This window comes from Rattus rattus, chromosome X (genome assembly GCF_011064425.1).
Source record: "Rattus rattus isolate New Zealand chromosome X, Rrattus_CSIRO_v1, whole genome shotgun sequence".
Classification (NCBI taxonomy): domain Eukaryota; kingdom Metazoa; phylum Chordata; class Mammalia; order Rodentia; family Muridae; genus Rattus; species Rattus rattus.
In genome coordinates this window covers 87,129,049-87,134,282 of record NC_046172.1, presented here as the reverse complement: position 1 = coordinate 87,134,282, position 5,234 = coordinate 87,129,049, and the positions used below count along the sequence as shown (strand labels likewise).

Genomic DNA, 5,234 nt, shown 5'->3' with positions numbered 1-5,234 from the left:
TACCTGAAGGCGTTATACAGATTACTTCTGGCAAGAATGGGGGTTGAGGGGTGGAGGTATGGGTATCTCATCAAAATCTTACCCATCTATGTAAATAGTAACTAGTTGGCAGGAAGTGCCTGTCCATGAAACGCCAGTGTTGTTGGGAGGTTACTAACTACTCTCTGGTTGGATTTAAGCCCTACTCCAGGTGAGTAAACGCATGCCTGGTACTGTAAATCTGGTCAAGAATCTACTATTAAGGAGATCATAGGCCCAGGAGAGAATCCATAGCTATTACTCTGCTGAATGAACATACTGTCAAAGTGTCTCCCGACCTCATATTTAGCTCTTGGATCTCACCAAGTTCTTGTAAATAGACATTGCACCATGAACTCATAACCTTCACAGGATTCGTAACTTATCGCTTCAGGCAACGTCTTGCATGAACCAAGAGTTGTGAGAAGTTGATGGTTTATGGAAATGAGAGAGAGTCAATTTTTCTTTAAGGGCATGACCTCCACTGTTTTCATTAAGGTCGGGCCATAGTAGATGGCTCCATAAACCAAGAATATATGCAGAGCACAAATTGGAGTTGATGGGTTATTATAGTCAGAAAAAAAGAGGAAGCATAAAGTTGGGAGGGTAAAATAACATTGAATGAAATTCTAAAAAAATAATTTTTAAAACAGTATTAATAAATGTTTCAACTTTTTATATTTAAGGATATATTTTATTTATTCTTTGAAATGTTCAAACACTTATAGTAAATCTTGGACATATGTGCCCCCAGTTTTTCCTCCAGTTCTCTCCGGGTTCATCCCAATACATCTCATTCCCAACTTCATGTCTTCTGTTACTTGTATATTTTTAACTCAGTGAGTCAAATTAGTGCTGCCCACATACACAGGGGTATGCTGCCATCCACTTGAGCATGGGCAGTGGCCAGTGTCCACACCCTCTCCCTCGAAATGACTCTCACTCACCCAGCAACTATCAACTACCAATATCTCCTCAGGTAGAGTCTAAGCCTCATGAACTCTTCTACAGTCCATGCTAGAATTTCATCTGGATTGAACTTATGCTTGTTGTTACAGTCGCTGTGAATTCATGTATGCAACAGCCATGTCATGTCCAGAAAGCAGTATTGTACAGCACTCCTCCCTATCCTCCAACTCCTATGTTCTTTCTGCTTCCTCCTCTGTGATCTCTGAGCCTTACAAGAGGCTGATATAGGTGTCCCATTCATGGCTGAGGACTCTGTCACTTATTCGAAGCTCCTTGAACAGTTGTTAGCTTCTGAGTTAACTGCTATCTAATGCAGTAAGAAGCCTTTCTGACAAAGACTGGAAGTAGCATAAACCTATAGGTATTAAACATTTAGGAGACAGTTGGACAATATGACTACTTAGCAAAACAATAAACATTAAGTTCCCCTTTAGGGCTTATAACCTCCCTAACAATAAGTTTGGGGCATGTTTATAGTACCAGCTATGAGTCTCCTTCTATAGGGTAAGCGTCAAATCCAATCAAGAGGGTGGGTGATTATCCTCCTTTAGTTTGGCCAGGATGGCGCTTCTGGCTATGCCTTGTTTGTCAGGTCAGTATTATTGCATTGGAGGTTCAGTACTAGGTAAGACTGTTGTGTTTTCTACCCTATTGGCCTGCATGGCACCCCCAGCATTCTGAAAGCCAGCCAGCAAGGAGCAAGTTTTCTAGTCAGTTCAAGCTTCATCTCTCTGTCCTGAAACTAAAGTATGTGCTGTATTCAGCAATAGGCTCTTCCCATCTAGCTATGGTGGGCAACTAAGAGCAATAACAATAGCGTGTGTTGTTTGGGGTGCCCATGGGACATCCCTGACCGTAACTCACAAGGAGGTAACATGTGTCTGCACTGAGATTTTTATTAATAACTCATTATCTTCTGGAAGGAACATTGTTCATCCACATGGCGTACTTCTGTTCCAACTTCCTTTGGATTAAAATGATACTTTCTTTTTTTGGGGAGGGGAAGGGTCACTTCTTTTATTATCCCAAAAATGCGAAGTATTGAATGCACTTGCAATAACATGGAGAGAGGAAAGCAGGGAGCAGGATCCACCTGGCCTACTCCAGCCTGAGAAAAAAGAAAGCTGGGCTTGTGGCTGAAGTCGTGCCCGTGTCCACTAGCAGAAGGCAACCGTATTCTACAGACAATGAGGAAAATTAAGACACGGGGGGGCAAGGGACGGGACCATGAAATACGGAAAGTTAGTGGTTTTTAAGGAACACGTTTGGCAGTGAGGACACTGCTCAGGGCCCCCTGGAAGAGGTCTCAAACATCGGTACATCTCGATGAGCCGAGCGGCCTCACGCTGGCCAGAGAGCAGAGCACCGTGGGTGGTGGAGTAGTACTTGCGGTGTGTGGCCTCACCGGAGAACAGCACCTGCATGGGCGCTGTCTTGGAGCTCTCTGTGTAGGGCAGGGGCTTGGCCAGCTTCTCCACATCTGCCCCACTTGAGCCCACCTGTGTGTGTATGAATAGGAACCCCTGAAGTATGGGTTGCCCAGGCCGCGCAGGATTCGGCCTAGGTTTGCATATTGGGGTTCCTGTGAACTGTCAAGCATCTGCAGAGATCTGAAGCACAGCCTCGCTATCGCATTTCTCCATGACGCAGAGCCTCCCACCAGATCCAGCCACTCAGCACATGTGGCCATAGCGCTTGGTGCAGGTGAGCACATCAAGCCACAGATCTGTGGCCCAGAGCTCAGGGCGGTAGGTGAGGGGCATGCCCCCTGCCTCATCCTCCCACACAAACTGCAGGCTGTTGCACCCAGGGCCCCAAAAGGCTCCTCGAATTCAAGGAAGATCTTGTCAGTGGTACCAATGCCCAGGGCGGTGGATGGCGTGCCACCTTCTCCGTGGGCAGACATGGGCAAAAAGAAACTGGTGTACTGCCTCCTTGAGCACGCCTCTAGGAAACTGTCACAATCACGTGGTCCTGGGATCACTTCTTCACAATCTTCGCACTCCACGACTACAGGCCACTGCTCATCCTTGTCCCACCTCCCCTGCTGGGGATTCTTCCACTCTGGCCACCCCTCCCAGCGCCGAGATTGTGGTCACCTCACCATGGGGCTCGATCTCAGGGACCCTGGGAAGAGCCGAGGCCTGTCCCAGTGGATGCAACGGACGGGTTTCCAGCTGGATGACATGTGGGGAATGCCCTGAGCCAGCAGCTCCCCACAACTCGCATGAAACCCGAGGGATGATGATGGGCGCTTAGGATCTCTGCCCATTCTCCAAAGGCGCCAGGGACACGCCATCTATGCCAGAGAGCTGCTTTCACAGCCTCCACCTTCAGATACTGCTGGATCATGGCGAGCTTCAGGCGCTTGGTGGCCTCTGTGTCCTCAGGGTCATCCCTGATGCGATTCCGCACCTTCTCCCGGGTGAACACCCCGACACTGTTCTGACTCTCAGCATTGACTGGTTTACCATTCCGGAAGAACTCCTGGGTCAAGTTATAGACCTCGTTGTATAAATCACTGAATTCCTCAACCACGTCCTGGGGGATGCGGCGGCCACGGTTGGTAAGGTAGCAGGCCACGCCATTCTTGGAGTAGAGGCTGATGCGGCCCACGCTGCGCTCCCCATCTGTTGTCTCTTCCAAAAGGCCATTGGCTTCTGCTAGTTGATAGATAGGGTTCCCGTGGGATCCATGGATCCAGGTGGCTCCCAGCTCAAAGGTGGCGTGTCCAAGTTTCACGCTCTGCACACGGCCCCCAATGTGGCTGGAAGCCTCAAGCACAGTGACATCCGTGAAGCCCTGCTCCAGAAGTGCTTGAGCTGCAGCCAGGCCAGCCAAGCCGGCGCCGATCACCACCACACGAGGCTGTCCCCTTCTCCGTAGGCCACGACTGAGAAGGCCACGACTGAGAGGGTCATCCGCACTGTCGCCACTGGATTCACAACTTTGCATACCGTCCGTACTCACTTTCTAGGAGCCTTTCCCTGCGGAGCCTGGGAGCGTCTTTGCGAGCGGCCTCGGTTTCCCTCCTCCGCAGCCACCAGGCTTCCTCCTGCAGCCACCGCCGGGACCTTAGGGCCGAGCCAGCCGCCGCGGCCTGTGCGGGGCCCCACTCCTAAAATGATACTTTCAATTAGCTTACAAATTACACTGTTTTCATAAAATATCTTCCTACATCCTTAGTTTAGGTTAACCTAACCCCTACACCCTTCTTCTCTCACATCTTTCTGCCTCCAGTGCTTAAATCTTTACAAGTATGCCATCAAGCTATTTGTGAATTAAGACAACTGGAACCGTTGACCTACCATGGAACATCTTACTGACGGAGAACATATGTGTTTAATCACCTAATCTGTGTTTGCATCCCAGCCCTCTTTATTATAATTAGCCAGTGCAAATTCCTTCAAGTTCCATTTCTTCTTTGATAAAACCACCATAGTAGTGGTACCCATGTCATGGATTTGTGATAAACATTAAATTATACAACCAGAATTCATATAACAATCCTTGTCGGATATTAAAGGAATATTACATTAATATTTTAATAAAATAAACTTCTAAGTAATGTCAAAAATACAGACTATATTTTTTACATATTAAATTGCATAAATATTCATGGTGCTGTGATCAAAGCCTGAGTTAGGTATTAAATACCAAAAGGTAATGGTGGATATGTATATGGTTTTTGGGAGGGTGGCACTCTTTCTTTTTATTTAATTAGATATTTTTAATTTACATTTCAAATGTTATCCTCTTTCCTTGTTTCCTGTCCATAAACCCTCTATCCCATCCTCCCACCCCCTGCTTCTATGAGGGTATCTCCCACCCAACCACCCACCCTTCCTGCCTCCCCACCCTGACATTCCCCTACCCTGGGGGGTCCAGCCTTGGCAGGACCAAGGGCTTCTCCTCCCATTGATGCCCAACAAGGCCATTCTCTGCAACATATGCAGTTGGAGCCATGGGTCTGTCCATGTGTACTCTTTGGGTAGTGGTTTAGTCCCTGGTAGCTCTGGTTGGTTGATATTGTTGTTCTTATGGGGTTGCAAACCCCTACAGCTCCTTCAATCCTTTCTCTAACTCCTCCAACGGGGATCCCCATTCTCAGTTCAGTGGTTTGCTGCTAGCATTAATCTCTGTATTTGACATGTTCTGGCTGAGCCTCTCAGGAGACATCTATATCCGGTTCCCATCAGCATGCACTTCTTGGCTCTATCAATATTGTCTGGGCTTGGTGGCTGCAT

General features: G+C 47.9%; 1 pseudogene; it reads right to left on the bottom strand.

The window, feature by feature from the left end:
• Positions 1-2,239: 2,239 nt before the first annotated feature.
• Positions 2,240-4,073, bottom strand: LOC116888597 (annotated as a pseudogene).
• Positions 4,074-5,234: the final 1,161 nt, after the last annotated feature.